Genomic DNA, 16092 nt, shown 5'->3' on the forward strand with positions numbered 1-16092 from the left:
CTGGCAGGGAACCCTCGATATGTAATACTCCATGTTTCGAGCTTTTTTGCTGCTGTTGTTGTTAAAATACTAGTTTTGTTTTCGTTATTCTTATTATTGTTGCTTTGATTGGTTTGAATTATGAATCTACAATATCGTCCGCCAATTTATTATTTTGTCTCTAAGAGCGCATTCATAAGGTTTTCTTGTTGTGCTCCATTATTAAAAAATACATTCCATGGCTTTATCATCTTGTATCGAAATAAAATACTGTTTAAACCAACAACAACAACAACATAAGAACACAGTGAAACGCTTATTAACGTGCGTTACAAACAAAACCTACCTTTTTCCAATAACTATTCCCAGAACGACTGCTATGATTGCTATCACACAGGCTACGGTTACACCGACAATAACACCAACTCTGAGATCACTTTCTGGACTGTGTTGGATCTGCAAGGGAGAACATTGCGTTAACAATCAAGTCACTTAAAGTCCTTTTGAAATATATGAGTCTGTTTTGGCATAACAAATCCAAAAGGAACACATTGAATCATTCTTCTCTGATACTTAGCCCTGGCTGGCCAAAATTCGTCGACGGCGACAGGTCAAACCTGAGTGTGCAAAATATCCGAACATATTGAACCGAATACATTTGATAAACTGTATTTTTAGCCCATTTTCACACGTCTAAACATAGATATGCATGCGTTTTGAGTTCAGAAAATAAGAGCGAACACAATGAAACTACCTTTGTCATCCTCAAGATTGTATCAAATATTGACAAAATATTGAAAATACTGTGGAGATGGGAACGTCCCACTAGTCCGAGGGTTCACTAGTCCAAGGGTTCACTAGTCCGAGGGTTTACTATATTGGGGTGTGCACGTTAAAGATCCCACGATTGACAAAAGGGTCTTTCCTGGCAAAATTGTATAGGCATAGATAAAAAAAAAATGTCCACCAAAATAATAATAATAATAATAATAATAAATAACTTTTCTATAGCGCGAGTCCCATCAATTGGCTCCAGGCGCTTTACAAATTCATTATAGAATAAACTAGCACAAATCAACAAGCATACAAAGCATACATTTAACTGAGACATAACACCAAGAACCCAAGCACTAAGCAAAACTTAGCGTACAATGTTAAAAGTACACACACACACACACACACACACACACACACACACACACACACACACACACACACACACACACACACACATACGCACGCACGCACACACACAAAGATACCATTGACAAAGAGACCATAAAGCACATACAGGGTAGAGAGTTCCAAAACAGAATAGAGTTGTGGAGAGTCTACTCAGGCTAAGCAAAGGCTTTACGAAACAGGTATGTTTTGAGTTGTGTTTTGAAGGAGGAAAGGCTGCTGGAATCACGGATAAAACTTGGAAGCGAGTTCCAGACGGTCGGAATCTGGTACCTAAAGGTTCTTTCACCAAAGGTCTTGGTCCTGGTTTTGGGGATGCGAAGGAGTTTTTCAGAGGAGGATCTGAGAGAACGGGATGGCTCGTAGATACTGAGGGAATGGGACAAATAGGGGGGAAGTGATTTCTCAAAACAGCGGTACCCTAACAGAGCCAGCTTGTACTCGATTCTATACTTCATAGGAAGCCAGTGAAGGGTGGTAAGTAGGGGAGTGACATGGTCTTTCTTAGACTTCTGCAGAATGAGCCTTGCAGCACTGTTCTGGACTCTCTGTAAGCGATCAAGTTCTTCAGTGGGGAGGCCGGCAAGCAATGAGTTGCAGTAGTCAAGTCGACTCAGGATCAGAGAGGAGACAAGTTGAACAGTGGCTTGGAGTGTCAGGAATGATCTGACAGAGGAAATCTTGCGCAACTCAAAAAAGGCACATTTACAAACAAAACTAATGTGTTTTTGCATTGTCAGAGCAGAGTCCAGGTACACGCCTAGGTCCTTAACAGCGGTTTGGGAGACAATCTGAGTGTCGCCTATTGTCAGGGAAGTACAGTCAATCTGATTTAAAGCATACCCGTGTGACTTGGAATAATAGGCCGTGAAAAGTAGGATATGCGCCGAAATGGCTGCGATCTGCTGGTCGATGTGAATGCGTGATGTATTGTGTAAAAAATTCCATCTCACACGGCATAAATAGATCCCTGCGCCTTGAGTCCGAGTCTGGAGATACGCGCGCGATATAAGACTTCATATAACTATAGTCGCTTGATTTTCCAGTTATTATACCGCCCCTTAACCTTTGCCGGATGCCGCTTTTGACTACACACTCCCGACGATGCGGGTTTGTCTGAACCCATACATTTGAAAGAGGGTTTTTACCGTTTATTCCTCTAACGACGATGCGGGTTTGTCTGAACCCATACATTTGAAAGAGGGTTTTTACCGTTTATTTCTCTAACGACGGGGTGGGTCAGGGAAACCCACAGCCTGGCGCTACTTCAGTGGGTGCATCGAGTTTCTCCCTTCACCGACCTCTTGCAGGGGAGGGAGAGGGGGAGGGAGAGGGGGAGGGAGAGACTGAGAGAGACTGAGAGACTAATAAAGAGAGAGAGAGAGAGAGAGAGAGACTAAGAAAGAGAGAGAGAGAGACTAAGAAAGAGAGAGAGAGAGACTAAGAAAGAGAGAGAGAGACTAAGAAAGAGAGAGAGAGAGACTAAGAAGGAGAGAGAGAGAGACTAAGAAAGAGAGAGAGAGAGACAAAGAAAGAGTGAGAGAGAGACTAAGAAAGAGAGAGAGAGAGATTAAGAAAGAGAGAGAGAGACTAAGAAAGAGAGAGAGAGACTAAGAAAGAGAGAGAGAGAGAGACTAAGAAAGAGAGAGAGAGAGACTAAGAAAGAGAGAGAGAGAGACTAAGAAAGAGAGAGAGAGAGAGACTAAGAAAGAGAGAGAGAGAGACTAAGAAAGAGAGAGAGAGACTAAGAAAGAGAGAGAGACTAAGAAAGAGAGAGAGACTAAGAAAGAGAGAGAGAGAGACTAAGAAAGAGAGAGAGACTAAGAAAGAGAGAGAGAGACTACGAAAGAGAGAGAGACTAAGAAAGAGAGAGACTAAGAAAGAGAGAGAGAGAGATACTAAGAAAGAGAGAGAGAGAGACTAAGAAAGATAGAGAGAGAGAGACAAATAAAGAGAGAGAGAGAGACTAAGAAAGAGAGAGAGAGACTAAGAAAGAGAGAGAGACTAAGAAAGAGAGAGAGAGAGACTAAGAAAGAGAGAGAGAGAGAGACTAAGAAAGAGAGAGAGACTAAGAAAGAGAGAGAGAGAGAGACTAAGAAAGAGAGAGAGAGAGACACTAAGAGAGAGAGAGAGAGACTAAGAAAGAGAGAGAGAAAGAGAGACTAAGAAAGAGAGAGAGACTAAGAGAGAGAGAGAGACTAAGAAAGAGAGAGAGAGACTAAGAGAGAGAGAGAGAGACTAAGAAAGAGAGAGAGAGACTAAGAAAGAGAGAGAGAGACTAAGAAAGAGAGAGAGAGAGACTAAGAAAGAGAGAGAGAGAGACTAAGAAAGAGAGAGAGACTAAGAAAGAGAGAGAGAGAGACTAAGAAATAGAGAGAGACTAAGAAAGAGAGAGAGACTAAGAAAGAGAGAGAGAGAGACTAAGAAAGATAGAGAGAGAGAGACAAATAAAGAGAGAGAGAGACTAAGAAAGAGAGAGAGAGACTAAGAAAGAGAGAGAGAGACTAAGAAAGAGAGAGAGAGAGAGAGACTAAGAAAGAGAGAGAGAGAGACTAAGAAAGAGAGAGATAGAGAGAGAATAAGAAAGAGAGAGAGAGAGAAACTAAGAAAGAGAGAGAGACTAAGAAAGAGAGAGAGAAAGAGACTAAGAAAGAGAGAGAGAGATTAAGAAAGAGAGAGACTAAGAGAGAGAGAGAGAGAGACTAAGAAAGAGAGAGAGAGACTAAGAGAGAGAGAGAGAGAGACTAAGAAAGAGAGAGAGAGACTAAGAAAGAGAGAGAGAGACTAAGAAAAAGAGAGAGAGAGACTAAGAAAGAGAGAGAGAGAGAGACTAAGAAAGAGAGAGAGAGAGACTAAGAAAGAGAGAGAGAGAGAGACTAAGAAAGAGAGAGAGAGAGACTAAGAAAGAGAGATCGAGAGAGAGACTAAGAAAGAGAGAGAGAGAGAGAGACTAAGAAAGAGAGAGAGACTAAGAGAGAGAGAGAGAGAGAGACTAAGAAAGAGAGAGAGAGACTAAGAGAGAGAGAAAGAGACTAAGAAAGAGAGAGAGAGAGAGACTAAGAAAGAGAGAGAGACTGACTAAGAAAGAGAGAGAGACTAAGAAAGAGAGAGACTAAGAAAGAGAGAGAGAGACTAAGAAAGAGAGAGAGAGAGACAAAGAAAGAGAGAGAGAGAGATTAAGAAAGAGAGAGAGAGACTAAGAAAGAGAGAGAAAGAGAGACTAATAAAGAGAGAGAGAGTGAGAGAGAGAGAGACTAATAAAGAGAGAGAGAGAGACTAAGAAAGAGAGAGAGAGACTAAGAAAGAGCTAGAGAGAGAGAGAGACTAAGAAAGAGAAAGAGAGACTAAGAAAGAGAGAGAGAGAGAGACTAAGAAAGAGAGAGAGAGAGAGACTAAGAGAGAGAGAGAGACTAAGAAAGAGAGAGACTAAGAAAGAGAGAGAGAGAGAGACTAAGAAAGAGAGACAGAGAGAGAGACTAAGAGAGAGAGACTAAGAGAGAGAGACAGAGAGAGAGAGAGAGAGAGACAGAGAGAGAGACAGAGAGAGAGAGACAGAGAGAGAGAGACAGAGAGAGAGACAGAGACAGACAGTCAGATAGACAGACAGTCAGATACACGGATAGACAGATAGACGGATAGACAGATAGACAGACAGACAAACAGACAGAGCAACTGACAACAGACAGACAGACAGAGAGATACGGACAGACAGACAGAGAGACAGACAGTCTCTTGGAGACAAACAGGCAGACAGACACTGTTCCGCCGCTTTGGTAATTATGGGTGTAGCAGAACCCGCGCCGTCGGCAGAGGGATAGTTACAATCACTACTACTCTTTAAAAGTATGGGTTTGTGTGAACCCGCGCCATCGGTAGTGTTTATGTAAATTATCATAATCAATTAATTTTAATGTTTTGTCATGTACACACTAAAAATTTGCAGACAGAGAGCAAATTAGGTGTGTGAGAGATACTTAAAATTTCAAAACGATACCTTTAATGGTTCCAGAGTTACAATGATTTTAGTGTGTCTCTGGGTACAGGTGAACCCAGGAAGCACGGCAAAGGTTAAAAGGCGGTATATTGGTTTCACTGTGTGTGTGTGTGTGTGTGTGTGTGTGTGTGTGGGTGTGTGGGGCGGGGATATAGCTCAGTTGGTAGCGCGCTGGATTTGTATTCAGTTGGCCGCTGTCAGCGTGAGTTCGATCCCAGGTTCGGCGGAAATTTATTTCACAGAGTCAACTTTGTGTGCAGACTCTCTTCGGTGTCTGAACCTCCCCCCGTGTACACTACATTGGGTGTGCACGTTAAAGATCCCACGATTGACAAAAGGGTCTTTCCTGGCAAAATTGCTTAGGCACAGTTAATAATTGTCTACCTATACCCGTGTGACTTGGAATAATAGGCCGTGAAAGGTAAATATGCGCCGAAATGGCTGCAATCTACTGGCCGTATAAAATTTCATCTCACACGGCATCACTGCAGAGCGCCTAGAACTGTACCCACGGAATATGCGCGATATAAGACTCATTGATTGATTGATTGATTGTGTGTGTGTGTGTGTGTGTGTGTGTGTGTGTGTGTGTGTGTGTGTGTGTGTGTGTCCGCAAATAGATAATTATCCGATGTTTGAGAACCGATTTCAATGAAATTATGTGTGAGGCTGTAGTACAACCCAGGCTCGATCCTCTCCATAATTCAGGTCTGTGGGATAACTAATTGACCCTCACGGGCAAAAGGAAACCCGATAATAATATGACTAAAAACTGCAGGCAGTTCGATCACGTAATTGTCCAGTCGGGGCGGTATCCTGATAAATTTAATATCCTTTCTTCAGTCAAAATATAAATAACTAAGTTTATTGGGGGAAATAGTCTGATATTTCTTCAGTCAAAATATAAAACGCCACATTATCTTTTTGAATGAAAACAACTCAGTATTTTTATGAGAATATTCTTCGATTTGGTTCCCACAGCAGTAATACAGGTCTTAGAAGCAAATGAGAGTACAGTTGCAGCAAGCTCTTATTTTTATATGATTGCCAAGAAGTTTAAAATAGATGCGTGTTAATGTTATTGTTTCTGGAAACGAGCGCATGTTTTGTCATGATCACAAACGCGTTTGAGTGCAAATCTTTACGCTGAAGCAGTTTATTGTAAAGCTAGTTATATGACTGGAAAGTCCATTCATTCCCCTGCGATATTCAACAACAGATGTTACATGAGGTAGTGTCTAAACAGTGGAACCTACATCACAGACACATCCGAAAATATACTGTCATAAAAAACTGAGCAGATACGTTTGAGTGCTGATCTTTGTTATGAGACAGTTTATATGTAAATCCAGTTATTTGACTGGAAAGGTCATATTTCCCCCACATATTAGTTCAACAAAAAGATACATGTAGAATTAATGTACAACAATGTTTATTTAGTAGAATCTACAAAACAGACACTCCTCTCCCCCCCCCCCCCCCAAAAAAAAAAGCAACAAAAAAAAGCAAGGGGACACGTTTTGCACGTCATTGTTTTAATCCCAAACACTCATAGTCACTATCAGTTGTGTTCTTCTAACTCGTCTCACAATGACGTCATGGCATGTCGATCGGTATGTATGTGTCATTTCTCTTAAAAGCTCTTAACAGCGGTTTTAAGGACGTTTAATCGGGAAATGAGACAAAAACGGTACATTTCAAAAACTCATTCACGCATTGCCGTCACACTTCCGAATCTAAGTGCCAACACATGTCATAAAATACAGGCCAGAAAGTTGCGAGTAGAAACATGCAATTGATGAGTAGAAATGTTCATCTACTCGCCAAATGCGAGTAAAGTTGCTCAAACAAAATTGTTGGTTTGCCTAGAAAAGTTTGCTCTCTGGCTAGTAAATTTTCCGAATCACTCGCCAAAGGCGATTACACCATTTGTTGGACTTTCAGAAATACATTTGAAGCATTTGAGACATTTGTAAAGCTGTTTATGTAGAGTTTATATAAAATGTTTCTTTTTGTTGGATATGGTTGAGGACTCGATGGCCTTTCCAGGCAGTCATACACAATAAACAGCATCATCACAAAGATATGCACTAAACCGTATCTGCCTAATTGTTGTACTTTTTTACAGTTAGTCTATCGTCGCTGTCAGTGCAAGACCTCGTATCCGACAGTTTGGCGCGAAACGTTTTTTTGCATGGTTACAAATTCTTCGCGCCATTTGGAAATACTTTGGATAGCTTTGTTGGAAACGCTTATTATTGCAAGTGTCAAAAGCTCGTATGTGAAGACGCATCCACACAATAAACTGCAAAACCTCGTAAAGGATCATTCGAGTATTTTGCTCGTGAAGCAGCGGTAAACACCGGTCAGGATGATGCTATACGAGGTTTGTAGAAGCTTGTCCGTTACTTTTATTTCATGTTTGCCTGTCAGTAGGTGGGTTTATCATGGTTGTGGACATGTTTCCAAAACCAACCAAAAACATTTGTGTTTTAAGCCACTTTTTGGATCAGAATATTATTACTGTCTCTTCTGTCTCTCTCTGTCTCTGTCTGTCTGTCTGTCTGTCTGTCTGTCTGTCTCTCTCTCTCTCTCTCTAAACATTTTAATCAAGGTCTCTTCTTTAATGATTTGAATTGTACACCTTTTGATACTGACCCTAACAAGGCACTTGAAGCCTGGTATTCCCTCTTTATCGATGTGGTAAATCGACATGCACCTGTGAGGCGGAAACGAGTAAGACACCCTAAACTTCTTCCCTGGTTAATCATTGATATCATCGGAGCAATGGCGTATCGCGACCAGTTAAAGACAAACAAATTATTTGAAGATTATAAAAAAGCGCGTAACAGAGTAAAGAATCTTGTGAGAAACGCGAAGCGATCATATTTTGATAAACTTGTGGGTAACAGCAAAGATGTTTCAAAAGTCTGGCGCGCCCTGAACACTTTTTTAAAAGGCAACTCCTCAAAAAATAGTAGTATTCCTCAGAATATAAAGGCCAACGACTTTAGCGATTATTTTTTGTCTGCTGAATCACTGGTAGATTCTCACTCAAAATCTCCAGATACAGAACCACATTCCTGCTGTGAACGCTTGCAGATGTTCTGTGATGAAAAATTCAGAAACACGGATGCGTTTGTTATTCCGATAATGGCCATCCATGATGTGCCTGCCGTTGCTCACGGCCGGTTTTTGTGTGTGACTGTTGTTTTGGTTTTGTCCACGTGTTATTTGCGTGATGTACGTGCGCTCGACGAAGCATCGCAGTTTGTTATGTTTTCTGGATGCACGAAGGTCGCAAGACTTGAGTAACGCTCACCTTGTATCTTTGACCAACTTAGCATAGTTTTAGTTGGCACGTGCTGAGCGGCTATGACTTGCTCTTTTCCGCAGTTATGAACAGGCGACCCTGTTTCGGCTTATCATGATGCGTGCAGTCCGTGTTATCAGGTATCATGCGTAGTTTAGGTGTATTTGTTTCGGTATGTTGTCTATATATTTTTGCCATAACGTTTTCGAACCTGCTATAGCAGCGTTGTTTGGGTGTGTCTAATATTAGTTTTGAATAGTTTTCGGTTTTTAACCTCATTTACATAATTATTAAGTCGATGACGAGGATAACGGCCTCTTTTACATTAGTACGTTTCTGGGTCTGGAGGGAGGTCGCTTTTTTGTTAGTAGCGAGCCCGCTGTGTTTTGTACTTGTGATTTCCACGGATTTGTGTGTTTCATGAAGAAAAGTTCCTGCCTGATGGCGCAAAGGTAAAATATTGTTTTGTTAGTTAAGACTTGTTGTTTTCTAATGTTTGTCTTTGTGTGTTCGTCTCAGTCGATAGATTTTAGTGCGTAGTAGTTTTGGCAGGTGTTGTTATTTTTCTCCTTTGAATGTCAACAGTTTTAGGAAGGTACCGTTTATGTCTTTTCGATAATTGTAGTCATGTGTACGTGTTCTAAACGGGATTGTTATTGTCGCAGTTGTATGTTTCTTTGGTAGCAATTTTGGAGACTATGGCGTTTAGGAATTATTATTATTATTATTATTGTGATCATTTTTATGCGCCTAATCTAGATATAGCCCTAGGCGCTTACATATTAATTTCTGCCGTTTGAAATGGAATTTTTTACAGACAGACAGACAAACAGACATTTTTTACACACAATATATAACGCATTCACATCGGCCAGTAAAGCTCAGTAGCCTATTAGGCGAGCATTCACCTTTCACGGCCTTTATTCCAAGTCAAACGGGTATTTGGTGGACATTTTTATCTATGCCTATACAATTTTGCCAGGAAAGACCCTTTTGTCAATCGTGGGATCTTTAACGTGCACACCCCAATGTAGTGTACACGAAGGGACCTCGGTTTTTCGTCTCATCCGAAAGACTAGCACTTGAACCCACCACCTAGGTTAGGAAAGGGGGGAGAAAATTGCGGCCTGACCCAGGGTCGAACACCCAACCTCTCGCTTCCGAGCGCAAGTGCGTTACCACTCGACCACCCAGTCCCAGGAATAAGGGTTGTCGGCCATTTTTGTATGTTATTAAATGTTCGTAGATTATTTCATTTTTTTAGGTGAATGTTAGTTGAATTGTGGTTTATGTATTCTATCGCAGGGTTTAATTGATACTGTTTTATTGTAAGTGTTGATATTATATTATGTGACTTATATATGTGTTTTGTGTGTGCATTTGCAGTTTTTTACCGAATCGAATTTAAGTTACAATTAATTCGAATAGAAAACGAATTGAACTATTACAAGAAATGGTGGCTGGATAGTTAGCTAAAATAAACAACCATAAATCTTCTTGTTCTTTCGAGTTATTCCTTTGTACCTCCTGCAAGCGAGTCTGTGACGTAGGTTCTGCCTTCCTTAAGATACATGTGCACTCACAGTAAAAACCTTAGTCTCCATAGACTCCCTTTCCTAGACAAGGAATAGGTATTACCTATAAGCTTTATAATCCCTTAACCACAGCGGGTTTCTACTCAACATTAAGTTGATCAGACCAGAGCGTACTCATGTATAGTAACCAGACCCCTAACCCGGTCTGCTTAAGTTTGGGATGTTCTAGCCTAAGTGAGGCTGACTGATGGCTCTCGTATCCAAAGTCCTTTAAAACTTGCGTTTTATTGAAGAACATTATTGTCGTTTTATCATAACTTGTCTCATGTTGTTGTAAATTATGGCTGAAAGGGAAGATAGTGAAGACTCTGATCTTTTAAGATTTAATGAGGTACCATCACCCGTCGTGCCAGGTGCTCAGCACAGCGCTTTAGACCGGGAAGGACTATCTTCTGTTGAAGAAATCGCAGATAAAGATAGCACTGAAATTCGGTCCAAACGAGAAAGAACTTTGACTGAAAAGGGACTGAGTCATGCTATCAGTATTAACCAAGCAAATGTTACTAACTTGAGAACTCATCTTGACAAATTGTTGTCAACAGTCTCTACTGAACTATGCAAAGAGGAAAAAGACATAAAGGTGCTACAATCTCTGAAGGAAAGAATTTCAGCTAGACTGGAAGAACTGTCAGTGTGTGCCAATAAGTTAAAGACACTTACCCAAGATGGCACGTACATAGAGTGTTTTACCGACCTGCGTAATGCTTCTCACGAACTGATTTCAAAAATCGTAACAGTTATTACCCCAGCAGGATCGACAGTGCGTCATGGACAGATGTCAAGACATACTAAATCAAGAGCAAGTAGTCGCTCATCTGGTTTATCTAGAGCCTCTGGAAAATCGGACAAAGTATATGCTAAGGTTGCAATAGCTGCTCTTCAAATTAAGGCAAAGGGACAGTCCCAAATAAATCAGCTCCAAAATGAAAAAGAGCAACGGGAAGAAGAAGAGGCAGAAGCTAAAGCAAATCAAGAGGCTCAGATGAAGGCGAAAGACGCCAAAGCAAAGAGAGACTATTTGCAAAGAATAGAGGCAATCAAATTGCAAACTGAACTTGAGGAAAAGTTGGCGGAATTAGAGATTCTGGAAGAAGCAGACAATCCTTACCCTCTCCCTAAATTAACCCCTGTTGACTTGATAGGATATCAAACAGGGTTGGTTAAACAGGAAATAGGTTTAGGGTATGATAGGGTCCCAGCCACCATTCCCATCAGCCAGCCTACGAGGATGCAGTCCCAGGTCGCAGCCACTACTGGAGACTACCACGTCACGCAGAGAGGCTACCTCAAGCTGGACCAGCATGCTGTCCCATTCTCTTCGAGCATCGTGACAAGGACACCCGTCACGACGTCCTCCATGACCTCCGTCACAACCACGCTTACTTCGTCGACGTACGGCAGCTTCACCTACACCGACACTCATACGCTACAAGGGCTACCGCAGCTTCCCCTCGTCACGACTGCTCGAGTCGCTGCGAGAGCTACGACCAATCATACCTTTACGACGGGTGCTCCTCTCCTTGGCGCCTCCCTCACGGGCTCCCACGCAGCTCGTGCTTCGACGGTCAACCACCCTGCCCATAGTGTGACGTCTGCTTACCCTCCCCATAGTGTGACGTCTGCTTACCCCCCCTCACTTCCCGTCTCAGATCCACATCATGTTTGGGATGCAGGTGCCCCACGCGAGACTGGAAGGTTCGACATCTACGGCGTTAGTACTCCACCCCGTCACATCGATTTCGCACCCTCATTCTCTACACCTCGTACTGAGGTTCTCGATCCTCGTCTACGCACTCAGTTCAGCTCCTTCTTGCCCAGCATCTCGGAGCAGCAACAGGGTATGGATCACTCGCATCTGCCCATCGGTCTTTCGAGCGCTGCTTCAACTGGTCAAGATGGCGCTGAGAGAACAGCCAGAAACCCCCAAGTCAGGTTCGAGGATCAAGCATCTATGCCCAAGTACGGATCGTTCAACTCACCTACGTCTCAGCACGACTCTTACTTGGAGTCGGTAACGAAAACACTCGCTGAGGCGTTGACGTTGAACCGACTGTCGCTCCAGGAGCCTTGTGTCTTTTCTGGAGACCCACTGTTGTATCCGACCTGGAAGGCTTCGTTCTCCTTCCTCATAGAACGACAGAACATAAGGTCGAATGAGAAGTTGCTCTACTTGCAGCGCTACGTGGGCGGCGTCGCGAAGGAAGCAATCAACGGTTTCTTTCTCATGAGTCAGACAGGAGCATACGAACAGGCACTATCTGTTCTCCAACAACGATTTGGGAACTCTTACGTCATCAGCACGGCTTTCCGAACCAAGTTGGACAACTGGCCCGTCGTGAAGACCAAGGACCCAGTTGCTTTGCGATGTCTCGCTGACTTTCTGCAGCAGTGTGCAGTCGCCGCCAAAGAGGTTGGTGGCCTAGAGATCCTCAACGACGCACACTACCTCAAGAACATCGTCGAGAAACTACCGGACTGGTTGGTACGTCGTTGGGCCAGAAACGTAGTCAGCACCAAGCTCAACAAGCAGCGTTACCCTACGTTCGACGAACTCGTGACCTTCGTCACCTACGAAGCAGAAATCGCCACAGACCCTGTTTTCGGGATCATGCCCTCTACGTCTGTCAGCGCCAAGTTGCCCGTCAAGAGTAAGGTCGTTATGGCCACATCTGGGGAGTCAGCGGAAGCAAAATGTGAGTTCTATGGATACTCTGGTCATGACATTTTAGCATGTCGAAGTTTCGCCAAAAAGACAGTCAAGGAACGTCAGGAGTTTGTCTTCAAAAGAGGACTCTGTTTCGGCTGTCTTTTGAGCGTCGACCATCGTTCTCGTCAGTGCAAACAGAGGGCTACGTGTGAAACATGTTCCAAACACCATCCGACCTGCATGCATGACAGAGATTTTGTACCATTCAAGGACACAGACAGTAACTGATAGCTTAGTGCGCAGCGTGCGTATTAAGACGGGTACTTCATCGTTGGACAAGCATGGACGCCCTACTTCATCAGCTGTGTGTTTAGAACGACCCGTACACAAACTGACAGTACTCGTTAACACGATGGTGTAAAGGTATTGACTTAAAGGAACGCAAATGAATGTAGTATACAAGTGTATACGTAACAAGTTTCGAACACATACAATCAACATTGAGAAGTGAAGGAGTGACTTGTTTTTTTTTTTTTTTTTTTTGTTTGTTTTCAATACTTGCGGAACTTTAAGGAATATTATGATATGGGTGACCAATTCAGGAATGAAATTTTGTGCTTATGTTGCATGTCTGGTGGAGAATCTTGTTTTTGCCGTTTGGAATAGAAAGTTGTGTTTATAAAACACAACCAACCCAATAAACATGCCAGAACTGGGCCACTGCTGGTTTTTTGCTGGCAAGTTTGGTAAAGCTGGCCATAAAAAAACCAATACTGGGCCAATACTGGGCATCAGTTCAGAATCCACAGTCCTTCAGTTCGGTGTTCCTCAGGGATCCGTGTTGGGTCCAGTTCTTTTTGTTTTGTACATGAACCCCCTCTTTAACCTCGTCAAACAGTATCCTATCGATCACCACGCCTTTGCAGACGACAACCAGTTGTACAAAGACAGTGAGATTGATCAAATTGATACCACTGTGAGTGAAATGGAAGACTGTGTTGTTGCTGTAAAGGCGTGGATGACGGCTAACAAACTACAGCTAAACGACTCGAAAACTGAATCCATGCTTGTCAGGTCCCAGTACAGATCTTTCCCTGAAAATTCTTTGCCTTCTAGCATTCATGTCGGTGATAGCGACGTCAACTTTGTCTCTTCTGTGACTAATCTTGGCGTTACCTTCGACCACTTCCTCAACCTTTCCCAGCACGTCCAAAACATCCGCACAATTGCGTACAGTAACGTAAGGAAAATCAGTTCTATCCGCCACTATCTTACCCCCCAAGCCGCTCAAACTCTAGCCTGTTCTCTAGTTCTATCCAGAATAGACTATTGCAACAGCCTGTTCTATGGCTGTGATCAAAAACTTGTCGAGTCACTCCAAAAGGTACAAAACTCTGCCGCCAAATTGATATATCGTTCTAAGAAGTTTGATCATGTCACACCACTTCTTCGTTCCCTTCATTGGCTTCCCGTGTCCGCTCGTATCAGATACAAGCTTGCTTGTATCTGTTTCTCTGCCAAATTTGAAGATGGCCCTAAATACCTCAAGGAACTGCTCGTCACATATGACAATCCCTCTGACTACAACCTCCGCTCACGCGCTGACAGTCGCAAACTGCAAACTCTCGAGCGAAGCTTGCCTTCTTTTGGAAATCGCTCATTTGCTTCTGCGGCTGCCATTGTCTGGAATTCTCTCCCTTCCTCCGTTCGCCATTCTGCTTCTAAGGACTCTTTCCGCAGTTCCCTTAAAACGCACCTTTTTCGCGAATCCTTGTAAATTGTCCTTGCCATCTTTATAGACTGTTAGAGGTGAAGTTAGATTTGTTGTTTGAATGTGTCTTTTTTTGTATAGTTGCTTCAGCTTTGATTGAGCTATAGGGTTCTGTATGAAATTTGCATTTAGTCTTTCTTTTTCTTGCTGAGTGTATGTACAGTCCAGAGAGGAGACGGACATGGTGTGAGCTTCTCAGTGGCAGGGGGATGGAAGCACTTGTTAATGAGTGGGAGTGTGTATGCGCGTGGTGTGCACGAGGATGTATGCACGTGAGTGATATTTGTAAATGTGTATTATTATAATATCATCTTTGTATTTATATTATTGAAATTGTTATATCTCGATGTACAGCGCTAAGAGCATAGTTAAATTTGTGAAGCGGCGCTATATAAGCTATCTTTATTATTATTATTATTAATTACGGTTTGCCAACAAAGGCCCAGTTATGGCTTGCCATTACTGGCCCATCTCTGGCATTCCAGTAATATTGTCGGCCAGTAAAATTCCTTTGTTGGCCCACTGTTGGCACGCCATTGATGGCTCAGTGCTGGTTTGCCAGCATTGGGCCATCGGTGGCGTTTTGCTGGCAATTATAGGTGGGTTTTTGCTGGCACGCCAACACTGGGCCAATTCTGGATTATTGCTGGCAAGAAGACCTGCGATAGCACAGCGGTATGATTTCCTCTAATGGAGTGACGTAATCTACAAACAAATGTCGAAACAGCTTGACGTCACTCGTGATGATGACGCATTGTCATAAATCCGGCCCGCGGTGGTTCTGCAGATGTCTGCTTATTTGTTTTGCATTCAAGGAATTTCCAAAGCACCTGCTTCGATTGCAGTACGCGTCCGATGTCCTCCGGATAGAAGCAAGCATGGTGAGTTTCACAAACAGTTGTGTGAGCAGATCGTCGCAACGGCGCTAGTATCTTCTTGTTCTTCTCCGTTGTCCCTCTTCTTTTCACCGTTCTTCTGCTGGACGTTTGAGTCAGTTCGCAAAATATAATAGTATAAGAAGTCGTCCTCTCTGTGAGAATGCCTCTGCGCGTGTGCCGTGTGTGTGTGTGTGTGTGTGTGTGTGTGTATGTGTGTGTGTGTGTGTGTGTGTGTGTGTGTGTGTGCGTGCTTGCGTGCGTGTGTATGTGTATGTGTGTGTGTGTGTGTGTGTGTGTGTGTGTGTGTGTGTTTTTCTTCTTTTCTTCGTGTGATTGGGTTTGTTTTGTCTCTGTCAAAAGAAAAGCACCATTGGCATAAACACCATGCTTGTAAAATGTAACCAAACAAATTGCATCTTGTGAATGTTGACATTGAGTATGTGTCTATTCACTCCAGCCCAGGACTAGGATTTTTGCAAGTGTCTGACTGCCCAACTGGATAAGATGCAGCGCGCCTGGGTCTCAGTTCCTGAGAGAAACGCAGGAGAGCTGTCCGAGACAACGTAAGTTTCTCAGGTTAGATCAAAATACATAATTATTCCCGTTGACCCCTTTCTTCTGCTTGGCGTTTGAGTCAGGTCGCAAAATATGATAGATTATAAGAAGTCGTCCTCTCTGTGACAATTCCTCTGTGCGTGTGTGTGTGTGTGTGTGTGTGTGTGTGTGTGTGTGT

General features: G+C 42.9%; 1 long non-coding RNA gene across 2 annotated transcripts in view; it reads left to right on the forward strand.

Annotated features, from left to right (window-relative positions):
• Window positions 1-16092, forward strand: part of LOC138972275 (uncharacterized) — a 168674-nt gene that overhangs the window by 141089 nt on the left and 11493 nt on the right. Inside the window, exons 1-2 of one of the 2 annotated variants that reach the window (XR_011457526.1) lie at window positions 15267-15362; window positions 15822-15922. This is a non-coding gene — a long non-coding RNA (uncharacterized lncRNA). Of the gene's footprint in view, window positions 1-15266; window positions 15363-15821; window positions 15923-16092 lie in introns of those variants that run through there. The other variant, XR_011457525.1, reaches the window with a different exon arrangement.

The sequence above is a fragment of the Littorina saxatilis genome, linkage group LG8, assembly GCF_037325665.1.
Source record: "Littorina saxatilis isolate snail1 linkage group LG8, US_GU_Lsax_2.0, whole genome shotgun sequence".
NCBI classification, from domain to species: Eukaryota; Metazoa; Mollusca; class Gastropoda; order Littorinimorpha; family Littorinidae; genus Littorina; species Littorina saxatilis.